This window comes from Lonchura striata, chromosome 2, assembly GCF_050655825.1.
Source record: "Lonchura striata isolate lonStrDom1 chromosome 2, ASM5065582v1, whole genome shotgun sequence".
In the NCBI taxonomy this organism is placed as follows: Eukaryota; Metazoa; Chordata; class Aves; order Passeriformes; family Estrildidae; genus Lonchura; species Lonchura striata.
The window spans coordinates 32,660,370-32,687,133 of record NC_140704.1 but is presented as its reverse complement, the minus strand read 5'-3'; the positions used below and the strand labels follow the sequence as shown (position 1 = coordinate 32,687,133).

At 37.4% G+C, this 26,764-nt stretch overlaps 1 protein-coding gene across 10 annotated transcripts in view; it reads right to left on the bottom strand.

Annotated features, from left to right (window-relative positions):
- The window catches only part of PALS2 (protein associated with LIN7 2, MAGUK p55 family member), a 59,457-nt gene that overhangs the window by 31,692 nt on the left and 1,001 nt on the right, over positions 1–26,764 (bottom strand). For 2 of the 10 annotated variants that reach the window (XM_085573145.1, XM_085573146.1), the window contains exons 2-3: positions 11,560–11,710; positions 10,056–10,104 (exon numbers count right to left, since the gene is read on the bottom strand). The exons of 4 other annotated variants lie outside the window; for them this stretch is intronic. The gene's annotated coding sequence lies outside the window, so the exon portion shown is untranslated. Of the gene's footprint in view, positions 1–692; positions 10,022–10,055; positions 10,105–11,559; positions 26,331–26,764 lie in introns of those variants that run through there. 4 more of the 10 variants (XM_085573148.1, XM_085573149.1, XM_085573147.1 and 1 more) reach the window with 3 other exon arrangements.

The window sequence follows — 26,764 nt, the reverse complement described above, 5'->3', positions numbered from 1 at the left end:
AACAGGCTTCCATAAGAAGCAAAACCTCTGGGAAACACCACAACATTAAAGATGTTAAGCAGTCAAATGCATCTACTGAGAGCAAGGGGACAGAACAGAAAAATAACTTTTTTTTGTGTGTGTGTTTGAAAAATTAAATAAAGGTTGCATCCAATTGAATCCAGGCCCAGCACATTCCTTCCAAGATTTGCTACTAAGGATTGAAAAAACAAACAAGTATAAACTGTGTATAAGGTATGCGTAATCTTCCAAATACAATAAAAGCAACTCATTCAGTACTCTTTTTATTTCATGTATTTCCAGCAACCCCCAAGTTTTACAATGCTTGTAGCAGCAGATTCACTATTGTAAAAATGAACACGTAGTTCCAAACCAATTTTTTTAAACCAAAAAATTTGCTTCCAAGGCAGCTCTTACTGTGGGAACACTTTGTGTCCACCCCAGCAGTCCTTCACCCACTGCACTCTGGCACTAAGTGCACACGGTGCAGATGCTAACACCGGCCTGGTCCCGTAACACATCGCAATGGGAAGTACACCCTACAATGAGAAATGCATCGTGCCTGCCCGCTACCCTCAGACTTGCTGAGAGAACAATGGTGCCCAAAGAAATGTCAGAAAATAACACCATTCCAGCTGTCTGGTCCCCTGAAGTCATGGAGGTGAGTTAAAAAAATTTGTTCTTGTTCTTACCTTTATTCTTCTAAACTCCAGCCAAGCTATACATACATGCTCAAATAGACACACACACAGGTGTACTAACAAAATCTCCTACTGAGATCCTCAACAAGCTCAGAAGCCTTGGAATAACCACTGTGTTCTGCAAAGCTCTGCATGTTGCAGAGTAGTAAATATCAAGAGAATTAGAAAAGCCTATATGCCCCTTCTCCCACACAGGAATTTACCCTTAAATTTCCTCATTGCTTTATAATGAAAGCTATTATGAAACTGCACAGTAACAGAACAAACTGCATTTCTCAACACCTACTTTCTGATTCCAATTCTTCCTAGAAAATTCCATCTGAAGAAAAAAATTTCTGGCTATTCTTTCTGTTAAGTGGAACTGACTTATCAACAAGCAAATCAACTCACGTGTGACATTTTAACAACAGTAGAGCATGTCAAAAGACCTGTGTTATGTTAAATGTTTTAACCACACTTTTTCTTCAAAAAAAGTGAATTTTCTGTGAAACCATGAGTAGGAGGGAAAATAACACTTTGTTTTCAGATTTTGAAGCAGCATTATTTCTACTTTGTAACAAAGTCCTGTCAGCAACCACACATTACATAGTCACAAAATTACCATGCAAACAGTCCACAACTTCCCCAGACTAGGTATATCCTACATCCTGACTAGTTCAGCTGCAGATGGAACTGCCTTCCTCACATTTCAATTTCCAGTTTCAGACTCATGACTTTTAATGCAGTCACGCAAGCTGTACTATCTGCAGAAGTGGGCAGATGTTTCTGGCCAATTTACGTCATAGGTGCTGCATAATAATGCAAGTGTTAGAATAATAAGCTTTCTTTATATTTTTAACAACTATGTAAATTCTTTCTAGGAGATTTCAGGTTAGCACTTTTTCTCCTACAAATAATCAGGGAAAATGCAAAGCTTCCTTGAAGTCAAAATATGCACCTCAACTACTAGCTGCAATTCCAGAACTTGATGGTGACAAAAACTTCTATAATAAACACATTCTTCATATTATCTCCACGACATTATCCTGTTTCTTACTTAAGCCTTTCCGAATTCTGCCTTAAATCAAATTAAAAAATACAGTCCCTACATAAAAACTTTATCATCAAAAAGAAAATGTTAACAGCAATGTTAAGCTTTAGAAGAATGTTTTCATGGAAGTAATCAGGGTATTTTCAAATTAATATTTTATTCAATAAAGGTTTCACAAACATCTAGCATCAGAAATACTTAAGTATATTTGAGCATTCCTAGAAAACAGCAACCAACAGCTTTATCAACATGAAGAGTTAAAAAAAAATTCACAAAGGCAGACTTGCACTCCAGGTCATCAAAACCAAAACCAGCTGTTCTCAGAAACAGCTTCCTACAGTTATGTGTTGTCTGCTTTCTCTCATGGCACAACCATCATGGCAAGAGTTTTCTTAGCTATAAATAGTGTTGTCTCAGTATTAGAAAGCAAACCAAAAAGGCAGGATAAGGCACTTTTAATCATGCTGTATTGTTTGTGTTTGAACACAGTATGAGGCTCAATATTGTCTCAGTGTAGATAGTTCCCCATCTTAAAGGGAAGATCTTTCTAAGTACTTGAATAAAAAATAATATCTTTAAGTAACCCTTTATTTTAATCAGTTACAATGTTAAGCAAAAAATTTTAGCATGAGAGAAAGGTTAAAGCTTCAACAGTCTTTGCACCTGTTACCTAGCACATGGTAGGCAGAGGAACATTTATATGCTCCACCATGTTTCACTGCTTTACACTCACCTGGCAAAAAATTCAGAACATTATAAAATGTTATTTGCCAAAAAAAATCATCTAGAGCATATTACAACAGGAATTATGTCTGCTGGTTTATTTAAAAAGAACAGACCACAAATATATGGATTCTTTTCTTATAGACTAGGCAAAGCATTTTAATCTATGTGTATTATACAAGTAATGTACGTGTATTATACAAGTCATGGGCCATTTTCAAATATAGTTCCTGTCTAATCTGAAAAGCTGCTTTTTGTTCACCTATGAAAATAACTTTGAAAGTCTAAGCAATATACTGACTACATATGCCTTAGATATTCATACATGTACTTTCAAAAAATTTGATTTATCTAAAGACTAAGGGCAGAGGTGGGAGGAGGGGAAGACACTTTAGGAAATGTATTATGGAACCTCTTCTTCTGTATCTATTTAAGAGGCTCTCATTTACTTATTTCTAATATTCTATTAGACAACAAACAACAGGAGATACTTTGTTTCCAGGCTTAATTACAATGATCTTTCAGAACAATGTAGATTCACATGGAATTTCAAGTAGCACTCATTTAAACAATTTCACTTTTTTCTTTCTGGGGTAAAGCCACCTGATCACTTTTAAAAAAGCATCTTATCTTATTCCTGAGCAGCAGGAATGAAAACTCAAGATGAAAGCACTTATGTAGGAAAGTTTTACTTAAAAGATCAGCTCCTACCAAGCAAGAAACAGATGGAACTGAGGAGTTTTGAGACTACCAAATCTAAATATCCTATCAATAATTGCCTTTTGAGCCACACATCTCTTTTGTGGTGCATCTGCCCTTGAAGTGTTGATAGAAGTTACTCACTGGGGGGTGGAAAACCCTGTAGAACGTATATTCAAGTCAGGTATACTGAAGAACTAAGGACTACATGAACAAACTGCATAAACCAGGTTGTCAGAAGTGCTTCTTATTATTGGGTACTTTGGTGTACAGTAAAGAGGAACTGTGTGCTTTTCCTTCAGTGGAAAACTAATTGGGTCTCTCTTCCCTCTCTTGTCCCATCTTTTACAGGAAAATAATAAGAATACACTGACTTTGAAAGTTCTACCATTCACCTCCCTCTCTCTGAAGACAAGTCTGTTTGTATATTCAATGACCCATCTGGGGAAAACTTTAAACTCTCATCACAACACATAAGGATTTGTTTTTGTGAGGACACCTTGAGACAGGCATTGCTGACTACAATGGTTAACAAAACCACCAAGGAACACACACATATTACAAGAAACCCACTGACAACAGCCTCCAGACACACCAGGAGGAAGCAGGTATCAGAAACAGACTCACAGTTGAGGCGAGGTGCTGAAATAGAGGGATTCTTAGGAAAGGGTGGCAACAGAACTGAGTTTGAGCTGGGACTCCTAAGAGAAAATGAGATTACAACTCCAGCCTCCGGCTTTCGTGACAGGGAATACACATAGAATTCATTTCCACAGTCAATTTTCAAAGAACATCTTCATAACTGCAGCAAGTTAAAAGCCTCAAGCAAGACTCAGCAGGAACACACTGGTCTGCTGTGTACATGCACTGAACAATTTATTCCTCCTGTACATATGACCCCACATTCAGGGAAACCAGTTTGTCATTTGAACCCCATTTCAAAAAGGAAAAAGGGGCAAAGAGATGTTAATTGATCTCCATGGCAAACAGCATGCATCCTGAGGCATGGGAATACAGAAATCCCATTTCCTAGTGCAAAATTTACTAACCAGAATTAAATCCTCCTAATTTCCACAGAGTTCTCCAGACAACCAAAGGATGTTTCAAAGGTTTAATCTACACATTGTACCTTACAATAGTAAGTTCACATCAAACAGACATAAAAGATACCCTGATAACTCCTTTCTTCTTGTAATTGTAAGAAAAAGGCAGGTTTTCACCAAGATCTCAACTGTAATTCTTCTATGAAATTTGATTTTTATTCTTTCTTTCAGTACCTAATTCTTGTCTACATTAATTCTATGTAGAGGAATGAGGAAGCATACATTTAAATAAATTTTCCAGATTTGCAGACAGAAGAAAAATGTGTCACTCACTGGGGAAAATTAAAGCTTTTCAGATTGAATATCTTGCACAATTTTTTTTAGCTCAGCTTCATTTTATTAGTCTCCAAGCTTACAAAATAACAGGAATGAAAAGAAAATTATGTATAATATATTTAAATAAACATGCATATTTATTTCCACATGGCCTACTCATCTGGATAGAAAGTTATAATAAATACCTCAAGGACTACTAGAGAGGCAGGTACTCCACACAAAGTCTAGAAAGTTAGATTAAAATCTTGTCACATACATAAACTTCACAAATAGTTTCTTGTGTGATTTAAAACCTTTTCAAGAGGGATATATTGAAGTTTCACAAGACACACAATAAGCTCAGACAAAAGAAGATCAACTTTTAACTTTGCCAGCCCTTAACCAATAACAGCTCTGTAACTTTTTCCCATTTGTGTTTAAGGTTTTTAAATAATGATCATTATGCTTAACTAAAAGGTAAAGGAAAAGAAAAAAGTTATATTGTCTTGGCCACTTCTCTCCCCAGTCACAAATTATAGCATTTTTGGCAGTCTAGGACAGAGAAATGGAATACCTATGAACAAGTTAACATTCTGAGAATATTTCACAAGTTCATGCACAAACAGGCTATTGACCAAGAATATATGAAAGACTGACCAAACTGTCTCACTACTGCTAGAGTAAGTTTCAGAAGCCATAATTTCAGATAAAAGTCTCTGGGGAAGCACTATGCAGTGAGCACATACAGCATTATGTTTGCTAAGTTTTCACAGCCAGCAGCTGCATGCACTGAACAGGATCACTCAGCAAGTGCTCCAGGAGTAGTGGAGCTCTGCAGTTCCGTCCCACACACCCCTACAAATCAGTCACCTACTCCACACACGCTGCTGACTGCAGCAGGGTGCATTGACACTCGGGCCTTCAAACACCCTCCCACACACCTTGCACCTTCTATTTGACAGACACTGCCAAGCAGGCTGCCCTGGACAGCCAACCATAACTCAGACATTCCTGGACAGCATTCCATTGCCACATCACTCAGGCACCTCTTCTAAACAGGACCCCTTCCTCAGGCAGCAAACACAGCAGACCTTGTCTAAAAAGACAGTAAGATTGATTAATGAAGAAGGCTGTTGTTTGCAGCATGAACACTTTACTGACTGCAGAATCACATATGGTAAAGAATTTTTAAAGAAGGAAAAGTCTAATTGATAAGAATGAATGTTCCTCTGGATATTCAAATTCTGCCCACTGAATTTCTGCACATTGAAAAGATGTAACTTAAGTGCTTAGAAAAGTTTATTAATTTTTTTTACTTCATTTTCTCCAAGTCTACTGGCAAGCCTAGATGGAGCTATTTTAACGTATCTATAAATAGAAGCTCAAGCAGTCCCTACTCTTATCAAACCTGGCTCAACTATGTATTTCATGCCCATTTTTCATGACTGTGAAGGTCACAAAAGCTATAGGGAAGAGCCAACAACCTTTTCCCAGCTTGAACACTACAGACATACTTCTTTCAGCTGCGAAGATTGTCTAAAAAAAAACGAAGTACAAATTTTCTGATGAACAGATGGACTTCACAGCTGCATCTTTTGGAAAAAATAAAAGCACTATTTAAAAGTAATCTCAGCAAAGATAAAAAGGGAACAAAACATCAAACACTAAAACCAGCAGAATTAAAAGCTTAAGTGTTATTTAAATACATATATCATGATCAACAACAAGATATTGAGGACAGATACACTAAAATGTAGTTTTAAGGAAATTATGTCAGACTTCTCTTTCTTAAAAGATTGCCAAGAAATATAATTCATAATGTACAAAGGCAATTAACTTCTACAAAGGCAATTAATTTAATGCTCACTAACTAAGCTTGATGCTTTGAAGATAAGCCTATATAAGTGTTAGGTATTTCTAAGTTTTCTGACCTTTTTTAATTAGAGGTATAATGATGCAAGCTTCAGGCACAGAAATTATTGCCTGAGGAAGGACACACATGCACACAACACACAAGAATACAGAAAAAAAATCTTCAAGCACCATACAACACAAACCAGAACATGTACAAGCAAATCAACTAGAAATTTTTTAAAAGGCTGAATTATAATTTTTTTTTCTGTTTTTACTTTTTATCTACGGATATTAGGAAAGCATAGATTGATGTCACGTAAAGACTACTGTACTTTAAATTATTATTAGGACATGCCCCAGGGGAAATTTCAATTTTGGTTAGTTCTTGAACTACCTTAGTAGTTCAGGTACTGGAAAATACATTTGAACAGATTTTTAAAAGAAGGCAAAACATTCAGTGGATAGGCAGTCTAAGATACTACTTTGTACTCAAAAGTTATAGGAGAAATTCAACAAAGTTTCAGAATGTATCCTGCACTCCACTCAAGTTGTACAACAGGCTGAGCTTATTGCACACATCCATCATTCTCCCTGGTACTTTGCAAATAGCTGGATGAAGAAACTTGCATTTTCTGCAGAACCTCTAGTAATTAATGCCAGTTTTTATGAAGTCTAAAATGCCAGCAAAAGAGATACAGCAACCTAAGTACAGCTTTTGAAGTATTGCTTTCTCTAATGTGCACTCTTCCAAATGAATCAAAAGCTTTGTATCTGCATTTCTGCCACAGCAGTCAGTATTATTTATCTGTTTCAGTACTACAGAGCCTGAAGAAAGCAGGATTGAAAAAATGCTAACATAAGTAAAGATGACAGTTATATAGCAAGGAAGAAGTCATGTGTAACAAACAAACAAACAAACCCAAACAAATGTAAGAATCAGTTTACTGTACCACTTTTCTTGGTGAAACACTTGAGGGGAAGCCATGCAGAACCATCTATCATTTTATCCCATTCACAAATTCAGCCTAAGGGCAGCTGGAAATCAATTAAGATTTCCTCCTCAATTAGAACTCTTCTTCACACAAGTAAAAAAATTAGACCTGAAGAGAAAATAATGAACATCCTTCCAAAGGGACAGCAGACTTCCACACCAAGGACATGCTTTCCTCTTGTTGCTGGCCTCCAGTCAACATGTCATAGTGGATAAGGCAAGCTGCATGTTGCACTCCCCTTCTGAGACCAGGCACCCCAGCAGCAAGTGGCCCAAGCTCGGCCATCAGCATCTTTTTCCAACAATTTGCACTTTGATCCAGGAACGCTGGATTTTTTCAAAGAAAGCTAAAATTCACAAGGCTTGTAATGTACTCTACTGTCAGTGTAAATGAAATGGTTCAGAACATTAGCTACAGAGCTGTTCTGTAGTGTACTTTGTGCACATCTACAAAAAAGACAAGGTACTTTAAATAAACAAAATTAGATATTCCACTGTGTAACAAAGTAAACAACACTGCACCTCCAGAGATCTGTGATGAATCTTATTACCAGAGATGATGTTGGTTTCACTGCAGTTTGCATCCCAGGGGTGTCTGCATCCTTGTGTCTGAAGGCACCTGATCACTCAACAGACTATCAGCAGGATATCATTAGAAACCATCCAGTCTTCAGATATCAGGGTATTTCCTTAGTCTTGGTTAATAGAAACTCCAGATTAAACAATTCTTTCTGCTCCCTATTCTTAATCCCTTTTTTTTTTTTTTTTTTTTTACATCTAGAAAACAATGTCTCAGTTTTCATTACTGTAACATAAAGATGGTAATTTTATGTCCTTCAGAAGATTTCACCCCTCCTATATCAACTGGGAAAGAAGCAAGCCTGCCATAACTGCCCTGTACCTCTTCCAGTCTGCACCTTTTTTCAATACAGACAGTCAGAAGTGTGGAAAATGTATCAGATGAGAGTCTCATGAGTGCCTTGCACAACACCATTCATACTTCCCTCTCTAGTGATAGGGAGAGATAATGAGATCTATTTTGACCTTCTTACAGTTACATCATACTGTCAGCTCCATCATACTGTCAGCTCAATCTACTGATCTGTCACAAAACAGTACAAAAGTACACTTTAAACATCACTCTCCTTCAAAATTAAAAACTGTAACTGAACAAAATGTCCTCTTTCTTCAGTGAAAATACTACATATATATTTTGTCTCACTGCTGTTACTCTAAGTTTCAAATTAATTTTTGGCACTTTGTTTTTGATCCACTTTTGCTTTAGTGAAAATACTTACACAAGGAAATGCACCAGAAACCACATATCATTCAGATACTACTGTTGCTTTTAACACTACTTCCTTTTACAGCTTCAAGCGTAGGAGACACTGAGGAATTCTAACAAATACGAATTTTATAATGAAGAGTTTTGATATCAAGCTGTGTCATAATACATTTTCAGAGTTACTTTGTAACAACAGCAGAATGCTTTTTTAAATGAAAGCACCCAAACTCAGCACTTTCAAAATCTGATTCTCCATTATGACGCAGCCACTTAAAAAACTGCACCACTGCCCTTTTACCAGTCACACCCATATGTTAACATTTCATGCATGCACTGTTTCAGGCCTCTACTACTGTGAAGTATTTATTGAATTATCCCTTCCAAACTAATACACTGGAGTATTTAAATTAGAGCTGTATAAGTGCAGGTGTAAAAATATTTTTAAGGTTCCACTATAGATGCTACACAAGCATTTGAAAATCGCTCAATAAAATTATATGCAGAAAACGGAAATGCAAGACAGCGTTTTGGAGCACAAAATAAGTTAAAGCACTTTAGAAAATATTTAGACTATGTCAACATATTCTTTAATAAAAAATAAAAAATATATTTAATTACACTATTATTATATCTATACCATTTTTCTATTAAAAGGAAAAGACCAACCATAAAATGCTTCCATAGGGAAGTGGACACTTAATTTCACTCAATTTTCTACTGCATCCCATCCCAGCCTGAAGACAAAAAATTTAGGGCAGGAGCAAATCTGAAAACAGGAGTCAATATGCAAAATTTGTAACATTTGAATGAAATTATCTCTGTCCCAGGACCTCAGTTTTCAATTTTACATGATCACCTAGAACATTTTCCGAAACTTTTGCTTGAAGTTCATCCCTAAACTCTAATGCTTCCACTTCCACTAAACTAATCTCTCTCATGCACACACCTCTATTTCTGCCCAAACAAACTTATTAGGAAGCAGTAAAACCAATTCACTAAATTAATGTTCTAGTTCAGGGTGACTTGTAACAGAAAAACAAAACAAAAAAGTTTACTTCACTACCTTTGTCATATGACACAGTTCTTGCTTATTTTAAGGACACAGCTAAAGCTCTACCCACAAAGAAAATTTCCAAAACACAGCTGGAATGTTAGTAGTGATGTAGTGCATAGAAAATGGCTTTTTCAGATTTGTTTGCCAAATAACACAGCTTATCTTTCTAAATAGTAAAAATACCACATAAAAGTTCTGTGTTTTAATAAAGAAATGGCAAAACATGGTATGTTAAAGGCTTACTTGACCTTCAGGAATGCACAAAATACATCTGTGTCACTCCCCTAGTGAAGAGACTCCATTCTAAACCTTTCTTTCAATTCAATGCAGTCAAGATTTACACAATTGCCTATTCATTACCCTCAACAGTTCCGCTCCTTGAGTCCTTGGAAGGCTACGTTCAAGAACCCTGGAAAAGGAATAAAAAGATCAGCTTGACACTTGTATTTTTGAAGGGAACTGAAAAACTTTATAGAGTAAGTCACACAGCCCTTAGTCTTGTATGTTTTACCTCCTGGACTACTTCTCCACATTATGTTATCAGGATTTATCATGATTGCAAGTGCTTAATGAAAAGTGGAAAACCTAATTTCAATATAAGAATATCTAGGCACAATAACATCAGGAAAAATTTCTGGTGGTCTTGGGGCAGCTTGGATTAAGAACGACATGTTTTTAAGGAAACTGCCACTTCAAATGCTCTCTCTGAATGTTTGCCACCTTCACTTTAAAGTCAATTTCCAAGTTACTGCTGGAAACCCTGAATGACGTAGTTCTGTGTTGTATAAGGTGGGCACATGCAGTCAAACAGCAAAAGGTATCTTCAAAACTGTATGTGATGCATACTGACATGTTTAAAATTTTCTACTCCGTTTCCTCTGAATACCAAGTTGGGTTTCATTAAGTTTTGCTAAAAACTTCTGAATTTTCAGTCACATAGCCCACCACTCCAACTGAAGCAAAACCAGAGAGCTTTTAAATAATGCACATTTTTCAGTTCAAATGTTTTGGTTTGATTTTGTCTGAGTTTTTTTGTGGGGTGGGGGCAGGGATTGGTTGGTTGCTTTTTTTTTTTTTTTTTTTCTTTTTTTTTCAAAAGAACCATTGGCAAACGCAAAGACAGCTGAATTTTTCTTCTTGAACAGTTCACACCACTGCAAAACTCAGTGAAGAATAATATCTGTCACGGCTTTTCATCATTTTCTGAGACAGGCAAATTGCTGTAAATCTGAAAGATTTGAAATTACACTTTTACTATATGACATCATCTCTTTTATAATGGCTTCTCTTGTAAAAACAAGACCATGATGGAACTTGGCTTTTTGACTGCATCTGAGCCATGAGAAAGCCTACGGGGGGGAAGTTGTAAGATAATGTCTTTCTCGACTTCAAATTGCAATTGCTGTTTCTTAAAAGCAGTTCATACACAGACTCATACACTAACTCTCTTCAAATCTCTTTATGCTGAGACAATAAAAGCCACATTATCTTAGTTTTCACTGAAGTCCTTTGCTCTGTTGCTTCCCACACTTCTTAGTGGTCTCAGAGAAAGGGACTGGGAGAAGAGAGGGGGGTACTAATACAGACAAGTACTAGTACAACCCTTGTTTGGTTTTGACTATAGAACCTCTCAGATTTTAAGGCCCAGTCACCTGGGTAGAAGCAGCCAGAACCACTTCTAATGCCATTGACAGAAAAGGAGAGGATTCCCAAAATAGTCTATTGAGGTCCTCCCATGTACAATCAGAGGTTAAGGGATCATGAGTCTCTCTCCCCAGTCTTGGAATTTCACTGCAATAGATAAATAATAATTCCATGTTACAGCTTTTTCCCAAAAAGGTTTTATGAAGTCCCAGGTCCTGACCTGGAAAAAAGTAATTGCCTTGCCAGCCACCTTCAGAATGGCAGTTGAGAGGACTGTCTCATCACACCAAATGAGTTCTCAGTCCCATCCACAGCTGTTTCTGCTTATCTTACTCCCCATTGAATTCCTCTTTCCCTGAAGAGTACTGGGCCTGAGAACAATATAAAAAGAGAGCAATGTAACCTCCAACAGATAAATTGGTTCTTTGGACACAACTCATTTTAATATTGTAGAATAATTTAACATGAAATTACCTTCAAGTCCCCAAGAAAACTTGAAAGGGCTAAGATGTCTTTTTACATAACTTTTTGGGGGTTACAAGGTCAAAACTACATTGTTGCAAGTACTTATGATCATAAAAAAAAAAAAACCCCAAAACAAAACAAGTCCTATCTCAGAAGACAGGTTATACAGTACATAACATAGTAAGAAATAGATGGAGTAGTCATTGTCTACAACAAGCTTGGCCCCATTCTTCTTCAGGATTTTGAAAGGTCTGAAACAACATAGTCCAGGAATGCATTTTCAGAAGTATAAATTACTATTTGCAGAAAGGAAATCAACCTGTTTACTTATTTTTTCCAAATAATCATCTCTATTTCTTTCACTTTTCACTACACATTTCTTGAAGACATGCCCAACACCCAAATGGAATTTTGATTCTGTTTCAACTTGTCAGAAACCCTGTCTATTAACAAAGCCCTCAGAAGACCTGCACACATTCCACTTGTCATGTTGTAGAAGAAAAGTCTTAGACTTGTGACAGAACCTGTTGACGATCTCTACTCAAAGAGCAGCTGAAACTTTTAAGCAGCCCAGGCTTGCACTTCCCTAAGTCAACAGATCCTGATTCCTCAGGTACATGCATCCTAAGAGTCAGCTACACATGTGTGCGAAGTTGAAAAGACTGCTTGACTGAAAGGACACATGCTGGACTTTAACTTGCTTTTTGGTCCAGTCAGGAAGGGAAAAGCTTGAAGAAACAGATCTAATAAAGTAAACCACAGGCAGGTAGACTCCCAAACCCCTGTCCTTGGACAGATCCAGTGGCACACTAAAAAAGGCACCAGCCTAGCAGCCTGGTAAGCACTAACTGGATTTCTCATAGAGCCTACTGGCATTAGTTTGCACATTAAGAGATCCTTTAGAAACATCAGATCATTGTGTCAAAACCTCCTTTGGAATACTGTTTGTAACAAACCTCAGCAGTACCAACACCATATTGCTTGGAAAGGGACCTTTCTATCTTCATTAATATCCTTTCCATAAATCAAGCTTATTGATGGCACTGGGTATTCCTCTACAGTAACTTGTCATAGTTATAGCAATCCCATTTGATCCTGTAGGAAGGAATTTGTGTTCAATGACTGAAGCATTTGAAACATGAAAGAAGCTTTCTCAGCTGCAGAAAATCTGGCAGAGATTCTGTTTTTCCAAAGACAGCGTCAGGATTTAAATACCACATCACTTCTCAGCGTAAGTTTTCAGACTGAGACAAGCCAACTTTCACACAGAAGGAATCAACACTTGTTTTTTAATACCAGAGAGACTGCTTTGAATGAGCTCCTGCCAGTACTTCAAAAAAGAAGCCAAGTCTCTGTATTGAAAAAATCTTTTCACAAATTAATTACCATGCCTCTGTCCAGAACAATGGACATCAAGAGCTATGAAGGATAAAGATTCAATCAGGCATGCATTACGTTGGCTCAACATAGGATTAAACTATGACTGAAAGGGTAAAGAATTAAATAGTCTCATGATAATTTTTTGATACACACTCTAAGTACTTGAAATTCACTATACAGTTACATAAATTTCACATGTGCTTAAAACTGTGATCTTCCTGTGCTTAATAAATGAATTGTTAGCATGTCAAACAAGTTAAAACAGAGGACATCAAGAAGACCTGCAATTTCCTGGTCTCGTGTGCCAACCAGAAACTTAAACATGAACAGAAAAACATTCTCATCCATGCTAAATACCAGCAGAATACTGCAGAACCCTTCCCCTACAGGATTTTTTCCCAAAGACTTAAGTGTTCATTAGTCTTCTTAATTCTTTAAATAAAGTCCATCACTCTGCAGGCAGTTCTTGTTCCAGAGAGATATCCTGAACCTGAACAGGTATCTTTTTGTGAGAAAGGAACACTTACACAGTACTTTATGAGAACACATCAGATGTGCTCTGGAAGACTATCTTAAGTTCAAGAATTAATAAAATGAATAAATCTGTATAGTAATTCTACCAGTCTCGCTCTTCAGTTCTGGGGCTTTCCAAGAACAGGTGGATACAGATTTTTCTGTATGACAGATACAGAAAAACAATGCAAAGACTGAAATGAGAAGTTTATAGCACACCACAAATCTGCTTTGTGTAGCAGAGCTGCAAGACTCCACCATAAATCTGAAGCATGAAAATATCACTGCAACTGCATCCCAGTCATTCTTGCTTCACCAAACATTTTTACTTGAATCTACTGTGCTAACAGCAGAGCAAAGCCACACAATACAGTGTTCTATGACTTTCAAGATTCCATACAAGACACATACAACAGCATCCCAAATGTATTCACAGACACAGCACTTCCAACAGCATGTACAAATAATCCTCTATAAAAACTCACTGACTTTAATCCTCTGAAGACTTTTGTTGGATTATATTTCAGAAAGGGTAGAAAACATATTTCATTGAGTTTAATCACCACCAAGATGCACAAATTTAAGATCATCTTAGTGTCAGATTCTCTCTCATGGGTTTTTTGCAGCCATCATACCAGCCATCAGAACAAAGACCTGTGCACATACCCTGACATCAGAGTTCAAATCACTTAGCCAAATACCCTATCATACACAGACAGGTTGGCCATCTCTCCAACACAGACATACAAGTAAAATTTTGTTTGAGAGCTAAAAGTCCTGAACACCCACTTAATAGTGAATTATTTGAAAATTTATTGAATAAAAGGGAAAAAATGGCTGGAAAGTAGGCAACACATTAAAATGAACTTAGAAAAACTAGATACAGCAAATGGAGTAGCTCAGTAGGAAAAACAAAAAAATGAGAAATGTCTCATATATTCCAGCTAATGGCCTAGGAAATCACACCTATCTGCCATTTTTGTACACAATCTAGCACTACTACATGGTGCTTACACCATGCTGGAAGGGATAGTGTTTGAATGGAACTGTCACCTGCTCCACCTGTCTTCATGTACACAGACTGGCACCTCTGCCTGGAAGATGACACAATGCTTCTTCGCTGACATGAAAGAGAGGAAGGTTCCCAATGCTGAGTCCCTCACTGTGCCCCTCTTTCAGCCTGCTGCCTTTAAAAAATTTTGTTAGACAATATTCCAGAGAAGTAGAATTTGCAAAAATATTACTGAAAAGGATTTAAGTGTAAGTTTAGCTGCAAGCAGGTAACCAGCCCCAGTGAATTCCAAGTTAAGGCATCAGTTAAAGTTGGTTTGGAAATTATGTAAAAAAAAAAAAAGAATAAAAAGGAAGTGACCTACTTGAATGGAAAGACTCATTTAGAGGTTTATATGTTCAGATCCCCTCAAAACAGGCTGACAAGAGGTATTTGCATGTATTTCCTTAAGTACCACTGTGAAATGCCACACAGTATAACTCTTGATTAATCCATTAGGTTCATACAGACTCAAGATTTTTCTACTATCCTTCTATTCACTGCCTATTTCTGTTCACACAAGAAAGTACTCTGTTTCCTAAGTATACCAAATGCTTAATAATCAGAGTAGACACTAAAACCAAAATGGCAGCTCAGCTGCAAAAAAAAAGAATGATTATCTTGAATAAAAGCAACCTGTGTTATAGACATTCAGAGACCTTCCTAACATGTTTAAATTCCAATTTAAAATAGGATGGCCAAGATCTCAAGAGCCTTCTTATGATGCTTCACTTCTTTTGCCTTTCTTCATCCTTTTAATTCACTCAGAAGCTGCCACTGAACTCTAAAAACTACGTAATAGAAGCTTTAGCAGGATTCTAATTTTGGTCACAGATAACTAAGTAGAGCAATTCTAGATAATATTAGCTGAGATTTATGATGCATTCAACATCTTCAGATGCACAAGAGTATTTTTGGGCAACACTTGGAAAGACAATATTCAATGTACAGCTGGTAAATTTTACTCTTTTTTTCCTATTTCTATACAAGAAGCATATTCATGCTACACTTCCTCAGTTTTTTTTTTCCAAAGGATCTATTTCTTCAAGAGAAAACACAAGTCTGGTCAAGCCTCACTTTCAACATATCAAGACAATCAAGTTATAGCTGGTTTTGAGAGTAGAAGTTAGATTAACTTTTGTCACTTCTCTGAGCAAGATGACCTGCCCTCTTGGTGCAACTTGGGATAGGAAAGGTCAGTCCATTTTTTTATGCACTCCACATATGTTGTGTTATATCTTTTCATTTCTGTTGCATTATTACTTAACTAAATAAATAAAAAACCTCTCACCTAATTATTTGTTTTACCTACCACTATCAAAATCTCTTCTCCAAAGAAGAAAGAACACCTATAAATGCCTAGATCAAGTTCTTAGTAATGAAACTGTTCTTATTTTTACATGCTTCCCAATTTCTGTCAAGCCTGAGACCTTCCACATTGCAGTCAGGCCAAACTAGGAGTTGTCAATGATTACACTTCCTACTAAAAGATGATAAGAAAGTCACCTTGAAAAGGTATTTTTTAAAAGCTTTCTAGAGAACTGTATTGGGACATTACTTCATTATTGCCTCTTAACCCACCAAAAGGACCGAACATGAGAACTGTGACTTTTACCAATGAGTAAGAAGATGATAGATTGGAAAGTAAAGGGGAAAGAGCTCTTTATGTCTGTCTGAATCCTTGACACCACATTTCCAGCAGGTTGTAGAAACGAATTCTCTAACACTAAACCTTTAGTCTGTATGGAAATCAGAGTTTGGATTCTAAGATCTTGTATCAAGGTCATTTCACTTGAAAACACATCTCCAGTTCACTGCTAATACAGGATGATCTATAACACCTGACTCCATTCCTCTTCCTTACATCACAAGACTGAACCTAGAAGCTTTAAAATCATTGCTTATTGCTGTAAAACTGGAATGCTTTCCAAGTGATACCAAATCTAGAAAACTGCTAGTTACCTATAGAATGACTGAAGTGAGTGATGAAAAGATGAGCCAGCTCCTTCAGTTTGTTCCAAATTTTGCATATTGATACAGGACAATGTGAAGGGGGATGTTAGGAAGGATGTTTTTTAATCACAGGAATTGAGACAGTGATGTTTCCTTACTATCTATGCATTTCCACAGATCAGTTGAACATGCTTCCAGGCATAGGATACTGTACTGTCAGACTAACTTGAAAGAACATTTCTATTGCTAATTGAGAAGTCTTCCCTTTAGCTTCAGACGACCACCTTATATCAGAGCACACCGTAAGCTCAAAGGCCTCAGTGACCAAACAACCCAAAATTCAAACTATTAGAATGTTCTTCCTTTACTCCCAACACACTTTAGCTTTCTGTGTTTATTAAAACCCCACACTAAAGGCAGAAAACCTTTAAAGCCACACTAAGATATTCGCCAACGCTAGGTCCACCTCATACAAGGTGCCTGTGAAGGAACATGTCACATGGCAGCCATCAGATTTCTAGAGAGCAGGGAAATATGTAAACAGGCTTACAAGCTCCAGCGTTTGGAGGCTAAACATCTATTGCTGTTGTTTCACCTGGACACATCATTAGGCAGAATGGAGCCCACCAAAGACCAACCTATGGGTATCCTGGTCAGTCTGACATGCTTCCTAAACTAAAAGATGGGTAATCATTAATCTGCTGCAAACTTGCTACCAGCTCTGTTACCAAAACAAGAACGAGTACTGGTTCAATCTTCACAGAAGGCTACAATGCTGCACGTATCACCTCTCAGTTATCAAGCACTTCAGTGAAAATCCATTGTCAATTATTTAAAGAAACTAAACAGTAATCCAATCCAAGGATAAGAGTTTCTCATGTTTAATCAAACAGATCTCCAGTACACACTAGCAATTTATGTATAAATACTAGTCCATTAAGAAGTTGAGACCAGTTTTGGAATGGAAGCTTATTGAATGGTAAAAGCACCCAACACAAATTATATAAACAATCCACAACTTAATTTAATTTTAAAAATCTTCAGGTTAAATGTTAGCCAGATTCTGGGAGATTATCTAGAGAAAATGTCTCGTATGCTTACTTGTTTTTATGCTTTCTTAGACAGTTTATGGATGTTGAGCTTTCTGTTTACACACAAGTGTTCTTTTTTTTAAGATACATATGTATGCATATATATACACCCACACACATCTTAACATACACTTATATAAAATACTACATTTTATTAAAAATTTTTATTTTTTCTGTATGTTTCCATATATGTATGCAGTTGCATGCAAGCACACAAACAAAATAAAATATACATATTTTTAAAAGACAGACTGCGACTTCCAATCCATTACTGGTATCAACCCTGCCCAGTTCAAACGGGTAATATCCTAACATAGAGGATGATCACATCAAGCAAGAGAAAGTTTCTGATGCAGGGTCTTTCTTCAGTGCAATATTAGAGAGTAGGAATCATTTTCTTACAGGTAGCCACACCCACAGCTGCTAGCATGTGCCTGGTATTTCAGGTCACCCTCTTGCATTTATACTGGCTCCCTAATGACTTGGAGAAGAGCAGAGAAAGAAAGAGTGGCAAATGTATGATCTGTTCTCTGCTCAGGGATGGACTTCCTGGAGACCTTCAAATCTTACGCCTTTACCATTATCAGTCATTCTGCTGTCTTAGTTTTCAATCCCCTCTGCAAAGCTGTAAGATCTTTTTGGAAGCTGCTAATTTGCAGGCCCAGGGCAATTACATAAGATGTTATTTTAGTCGTGAACAAGGCATTAAATTTTGGAATCTGCTGCTGTTGCGCATTAGCACAATGAATTCTTCATTGGCTTTCGGGTAATGATGTCTAGGCACTTGGGGACCATATTATGCTTCTTTATGCCTAACTGGAAGCTGAATTTAAGGTATCCAGACACTAATTCTTCTGGCCCCAGCTTCTTCTCATCAAGAGACATCCATGTCTTCTGCCTTCTTGAAAATCTGCTCAGAGATAACATTAATAGGAGCTCCTGACAGATTCTGCATGGTTTCAGATGCTGCACTGCATGTTAGAAAAATGAGCTTGGAACTTCAGTCTGCCCCAATGACAGTACTTATTATTTGAAAACCTACTGTATTCAGTGGGACCCAAGTACTTTCAGGTTTGCAATGGACTTACATGTTACTTAGGCTGTAGGACTTCATTGACAACACAAGAACAAGTTTTCCCTTTAACATTGTATTTTGCATTACTACATAATACTCCTGCACGTAGATGCCAACTACAGAACTAAAATGACCATCTCTAACAAATATCCTGGCTAGTCCTGTATTCAACACCAACAGGAAGTCATATACTGAGACCTCAAAACACCAAAGATTTCCTTCTATTTCAAAACAGCACTGTATTATTAGAAGGTTAATTTGCAAATTAATCTCTGTAGTCTTTTCTCATCTACTGCTCAGGTACATTCCTGCTTCTTAAAGTAAGTAAAATCCAAATACAAACAGGTCATTTATATAAATGCATTTGCATCCAATCATAGTTCACAATCATCTATCCAGAGATTTGCCCTTCCTGATGAAGTTCACAAAAAAAATAGGGAAAACATTTTCCTGACTATCTCCCCTGACCAACTCTGCTCCTCTATTTATTTTACACTGACTGGCTTTCTGTCCAAAGATTTTGTAACAGAGGTAAAAGTAGTAACTTGCTTTATTCATGAAGCTTACTGCCAAACTATTGGAAATATTTCAAACCCAGAACTCTGGAAATACAGATTTAACAGAAACATTGCTCTAGCTAGACTTGGTTAAATGTCACAGTTGAAAGATTTAGTGTGCTTACTCTCTGCTTATTAAGTAAATATCTCCAGTATTTCCAAATTAAGAAACTCTACGACTGAGACTAATTGAATTTAGCATGAACTATATGAAGTTGAGGAGCAGAACAGATACCTACCTGAAGGAAATAAAGTTATGGGTGAAAAAAAGTTAATGTCATCCTTTCAAATGCCAAGTACTCTTAACTTTCCCAGTCTAGTTATAAGAAAAAATAGTAAGCATTAAAAGTGATCTAAATTTTCAAGTAATTACAGAAAAATAAAACTCAATGTATTAACTCACCCTGGAGGAAAAAACAGAGTAATCTAATTCAAACTAGTCTATGGCTGTCCAGAGAGATTACCTCCTGGAAGTACAGTAATTATATTTGTAAAGTAAAATCATTTATGCCCGGGGTAGGGAAGCCCAAGAGATTTTATTTTTTTATTATTATTTGAAATGTGTAAAAACTTTATACTGACATCCATAGTGAGAAAAGGCCTTTGTGCACAGAAGTATACATTCTGTGTAATAGGTTCATCAGAAGAGGTAAACAGGTAACTGGTACAACTGTTCAGATGACATCTGATGTGATACAGACATACAGCTGCACTTTTCCATACAGGGACCATACATTCTAAGTTAAGTAACAGACTGTTCTGAAACTTATTACACATGCATTTTTTACCAAATTTGTAATTTGACTAATTTTTACAATTCTACAGAAAGGATTCTTAATGGGTTTACTGAATGTTCCTCTATACAGGTACCTTACAAATAAAATTAATTTGAAAAACCCAACCAATCACTACATTCTTACAAGCTCAAACTTACTTCAAGTGTCTTAGTATAACAACTGCAGTTAATAGCAAGACCTAACAGTACCACTCTGACAGTCAGACTGTCATATAAAACACTTGTGGTTTTTGGAGAAACAAGGTGTGTGGTCAAACAAGGCCTTGTCTACAAAAGAGAACTCTACCAAGAGCCAGAAGTTCATGGTTTGAACAGTTAAAGAGAGACAGAGTAAAACAATATCAGAAACTTGAAATCATCTATGAAGCAGTTATCTCAGAAATTTCAAATTACAACAATGCACCTTGAGACCTTCCACTGAAGGTCCACGTTCTGAACAGCCCACCCTTCTCTTTTCCATTCCCATTGATTATACCAATGATGTTCTTCCTTCTGAAGGCCCACACTGCCTTCCTGAACAGCATGGAATCTGATGCAAGACTGAGAACTGTGTGCTAAACTTGTTAAGAACTACACATTTCTCTCTGCTGCTGTTTAGTTAGTCTGTGCTATTTGCAGAGCTATTTGCCAAGATTTGACACAGTTAAATGTGCATGCTTCAATCCATAGCTAATAAATTCCATTCAGCAGTAAACCTGCCTGCTTCCAGGTGACAGCACAAAAAGTCTCAGCGGAGACTGCACCAACCTCCCCATCTAATAGACTGTTGGACGGGACAGTCCTTTTTTGACCCAACTACAAGAGCAAGATTTCTATCTGAATCAATTTTTGGCAACAGCAGATTTATTTAAATTTTTTTCGAATTTAGCCATTTATTTGTGAAGAAGCACCAGCTTATCTTTCAGCGTACTCGGCTAAGCAAGCAGCCATCCGCACGACAGGAGCTGGCTCCTGTCACTCAGCGCCGACGGCCGAGCCCACCCCAGCGCCGCTGCCCGGTGCGGCCACTGGAGAGCGCGCTTGAGCCACCTTTCCGCGCCGACCCGGCGCCTTCGGGCTCCGCACTCCAGCTTGGAAATCATGAAATACAAAATCCTTTTCTGCCCCTTTTTAAAACAGCCAAAGCCTCTTACGTTCTCACCAGTGTACACACCAGTTAACCTCCCATTCCAATAGCACGATTTCTAACAATGTCTGGATCCCTAAGGCTTACCCATTGGGAGCCAGTGGTGTGTGTGCAGCAGGCACAAAGAGAGATGGATGGATGGATTTTTTTTCTCATCAAGTGATGTGGCAAACTCAAGAGACAATTCAACTCTTTGGTGCTCCCATACCCCTTTCTCTTTGTGTATTTACAACCTGTCCTCAAAACTGCCCAAACGTTTCTCCCCTCCAGCAACAAGAACATGAAACAGATGTGAAGGCTCTCAACCATCAGTCGGAGCAATTCAAGCACAGTCATTACTGCCCCGTGACCAGGTAATGTTACAGAAGTGCTGATTAAAACCCAGCAACACACGTTACCAGTTTATCTTGCTTCCCAAAGCACAATGACTTAAAGGTAGTGTGTCCATTTGATCCCTCTTGTGACAAGACACTTGTGGGATTATTACAGACCTAATGATGGACAACTCCTCTCACACAACCAGCTTATGCCAAGGTTGAATTTTATCCACGCAGCAAGTGAGCTGCCCCACATAAAGCTATGAAAGAATAAAACAAAATTCACAGAACCGAAACCAAGTGTTTCACTTGATAAATAAGCCTCAGTTGAACACTGCTTTAAATACCACACAGAGCAATGCATACACAGAGCTTGTCCTCAGGGAAGACCATGTAAAACAAATACCAACTGCAACAAGCTCCTGGAAGTTGTTAGAATACTACAAAGATTAAATCGGTAAAAAGGGGCTTCACAGGTCAGAAGTGACGGAATCAAGCACTGCTCATTCCATTTGGCTGTTCCATATGTAAGCAGCAGAGCCATGCCAGCAGATCTGAGAAGAGAGACTGTCTGCCTGACTTGAATTCAGATGACTGAATGCCCTACTGTCACACACTCCATGAACATTAAGTTTCACTTAACAACTTCTCCCTGCTTGCATGTTCTTTACCAAAGAATGCGTAAAATGAACTTTCAGTTGTTAATTACAGCTCCTTCTAATGATCTGAAGAATGCATGAGAAGCTGTAAGCAGCAGTATGACTACAGCAAAATTAATAATGCTCAAGTAATTTCTGTGCAGCAACCCTGTCCTTTGCTACAGCACAACTCACAGTACAATAAGCCAGAATAGCTTGGAAAGGAGAAATTAAGTTTTCTCTCACTTCATTTGCTAGAATATAGTCTGTCTTCCCAGTTTGAGAACTTCTGTTGCATAAGCAGATGCATCTTGCCAAAAAGATGTAAACTTCAACAGAGGACCAGGAAAGGAATGGGATGGAATTTTAATAAGATATGTAAGGGCTGACTTACCAATTGGCCCACTGACTTGTTAAAAAATAAATCAACATGACATAAAAAGTTGTTGACATGTTTTACATGCAAAACCTCTGACATGACCCCTGCAGTCAGATCTCTGAACAATTAATAAATGAATATGGAATAAAATAGGTTTAAAAAATGTATCATGGAATGGAATAACACAGTCAGAATGGCTGATACATCTTTATTTTATTCTCCTGCTCATTTACTTGACAGCTCCCCTACCTTGTGTTACTAATCTTAAAAAAAAACTTTACCCAGTCTTTTTACCCTTAGTCTGTTTACCCTCAATGTACTTTCCTCCATCCTGTGTTTGGATATTTTAAAAGGTATAACTTAAACTTTTCATTAATGCATATTTGACCAATGGGTGGAGATAATTAGAAAATTAAACCCAAACTATTTGAGTAGCCACTCTTACTACAGAAGCAATATTTGAATGCCTCAGCTCCTTCAGTAAGAGGCTTAAGTAAACTATCTTAAAATAAAAATTTAAACTTTTTCTTACATCCTAGTTTTCATTATTTCAATAGTATCTTGATAAAATGTTTGCAATAAAAATGTAAAGGCTTAAGCTTATTTCAAATCAACAACTGTCTCCACCTACTGGAAAAGTGAATTTAACTGAAACAGTAATTTGATCCTTTGGGATTTGTGTAAGCAGAAGCTGCAAGAGGAGCAATATTTTTATGTAAAATACAAAGAATTTGTGTGTGTCATGTGTCATCATGCTTTGTGTCCCTCTCCCCCAAAAACAAGTTTATAGAAACCACATGCAGTAAGCATGGATTTCACCAAGTCCCTACTCTCAAACACTTCCTTGTCAGAATGTAAAACTAGTCAATACTCTTAAAAAACATGTACAGGTAATTTATTAAATAGCATTTGTTGCTAGTAAACCTGAAATCGTCATCTGATTTCAGTATCTTTCGAATTTCTACCATGGTTTCATGAGACCTGGACACTAGAATGAGTTATTTAAATAACTGATGTGTAAAACCCATGGAATGGTTGCCAATATGAAAAACTGTATGAAGCACCTTTTTCTTTTAAGCCACAGACCTTGAAAATAATTAAAACATGATGATAAGAGTAGACAACATCCCATTTTTCAATTCTTACTGTTATTATTTAACAAAGGTTGTGTAATTACTCTAACTTCAAAGACTCTAACCTAAAATAAGAAAGTAAATGTTTACACATGGAAGAACCCCTGTCCTAACCTTTCTTTCTATCTTTTTTTGGTCTCTATTATTCTTGTAAGAGTGACATCAGCCAAAACTACATAATTCAGGTGTGCTTTATTCTGAAAAAAAGCAATTCTAAGCCACAGGATAGCACATTACTATCACCATGCTTTCTTGCACTACAGTATTGCTGTAGTACAAGCTGAGATCCAGCTGCAGGTGCTTGCAATGACCATGGAATCATACAAGCCCTATAATAGTGACCAGCACATCTGTATTTCAGCCCGTCTCTCACATGTCACACCCAACTAAACTCACTCTTCTCCAGCACCCCATATGAGCTTCTCCTCTTGTGGGGGACGGTAAAACTGCTTTTCCCTCTCACAGACTTGCTCTTAACCCTGCCATCATATTCTGTCACATTTCCACACAAATAAATCCAGTAGTGTCTTTACACCTCCAGTTGCAGGATGCTTCTAAAAACTCAGGTTTTTACCACATGTGCAAGGCCAACCCTTCCAGGTTTTATCCATTTTTAGTTTAAGCACAGAACACGACGGAGAATTTTAACATATGAGATCCTTTCAGATCTTGAGAATGTTATTCCTTCCACATCTGCATGGAGATCCCAAGTGCATACCTGTCTCTTGAGCAAAAAGAAATTCCCCCCAGTTCTTCAGCATGAGAAAAGATTCACTGATCAGTGTCCTGCACAGAGGATCAAAGGGCACTCACAAGTCTGGGACACGCAATGAGAACTTTAAATCACTCAACAGAAAGTATGGGTTTAAAGCAGGACACTGAACTTACAGAAAATGACATTCAAACTACAATTTCTACAAACAAATACATTTAGAATAACACAAGAATTCAGAGACTGAGTCACTGTACACACTCATACTAAAGAGTCTTTTGCTTGACATTTTGGTACTATAAAGTTTTCTGCAGATCACTGACCTCTGTTTCTGCACATAGAAATACCAAACACATGGACTTAACAGCAAGCTGAATCTTGGTGTTGACCAAAGATACCCAGTGTTTGAGGACAATGCTCTGATCACATCCTTAACAACTTAAAATCAAGTCAAATTATTTGATCGATTACTTGGTTTTCCTGCTTTTACTATGGTTAAATATCAACTAAAAATGCCAAGTAAGTCATACTGCCAAGATTTCTGTTCCTTTCCACCTCCCTGAGGTTTACAAAGCCTTTCCTTTCCTTTTCCTTTCTGTACAAAAAAAAAAAAAGAAAAAATTAAAATAAAGATCAGATTAAAATTCTACGCTCTAAATAAGAAATGTCCTAGAAGTCAGGGTTCCTGCAGATATTCATCCTATTAGCATTTCTTAAAACCCTTTTGTACTATTCAGGCATATTTTCACTACTTCCTTTCTTATTTTTCTTTTATTATAAAAAAAAAGAAAAGAAAAGAAACCATCACGATTTAATATATTCCACTATTTTTTTAAAGAAAAAAAGGGCACAAGAGGCAGTTCAAAAAAGGTCCAATTGCACCTATGTTGCAACAGCTTTTCAATCATTTTAGAGACTTAAGAGCATGCAGTTGGCCCACTAATAGAGCAGCAGAACAGATACCATTCCACCGAGCTAGTACAGTACATTTGTCAATAATTTCCATATTAATTAATTCTCAACAAGACAAGCTGAAAGAGCAGTGATCCATAAGATCTAAAACATATGCAAGCACCCTGAATTCAGGGAAGCTGAATAGACACCCTTTTGGTTAGATGTCAAAGATTCCATTAAAAAAAAAGAGAAAAACCAAAAAACTCCAAAACCTAAAAAACAAAATAAAAGCCTAGCAGTGCTACCAGTGTTGTGATACTGTACCTCAGTACTGCAGATTTTTCACAGCAACATAGATCTCAGGGAATCTATCTAGTGCAATACTTTGAGAGCAAATTAAGGACACAAGATTATCAATTCCAAGCATTTTAAGGGAGGGAAGAAGAAACTAAAGATTTTTCTGAAGGGTAGTCATTTAAAAATCCCATTTAAATGAGCTCAAACTAGACTCCAATTGTCAGCACTTTATTTAAATGAGAATTTTCTCTATGTCCTTTTGAGGAAGAATTTTTTGGCAGATGTTGTATGGTTCGGTCAAAGTGTTAAAAGCCAACCACCTCAGCAGAAATAAAAGGAAACATTATGATGCTAGTGTCAACCCAACCAGTTTAACAGACACTATCTGTTCAGAAGCAGCATGCTAAGATTTCAAAGCCTCCTCTAGTCCGACATCTATTTATAGGTGCCCAGTCTCCGTACAATTTCTCACAGCCTCTCCTTTTCTCAAAGCCAAGAGGGAGAAGTTTAATGGATATAATCTTGGGCCTTGTTCCACAAGATGGCCAGAAGATCTGCAACTCTCCTCCAGCAAACCCATGTGCAGGGAGAGCAGGTGTTAGGAGAGGAAACTGGTCGAACCCACACAGGAGCCAAATACCTGGAATAAACCTTCTCCCTCTGTTTTAGGAACTCACACATTATTCCTCAGCCAGCAAGCTGACAGCAATGAACTGCATCAGAGCTTCAGCAAAAGATACCGGTCCGCTTCCTCCTCAACACCAAGCAACAGCCTAAGCCAGCTGCCTTTCAAGCCAAGACAGAGGCTATCCAAGCCAGCTTTGACCCCCGGACAGCAGCAATGTCATCCAAGCACTTTCCCACCCACAACGCTACTACTGTACATTGCACCTTCCTCAAAGAAACTCAGGGGCTGCTGGGCTTTTTTGCCGTGCAGCCTCTACCACCCAGCACCCATGCACGTTTTTTTAAAGCACTGATCCAGGTCGGCTCTCCTTCATCTCCATCAGATGTAACATCGCAGGAAGGGTGCAGATATTTTCCTGCG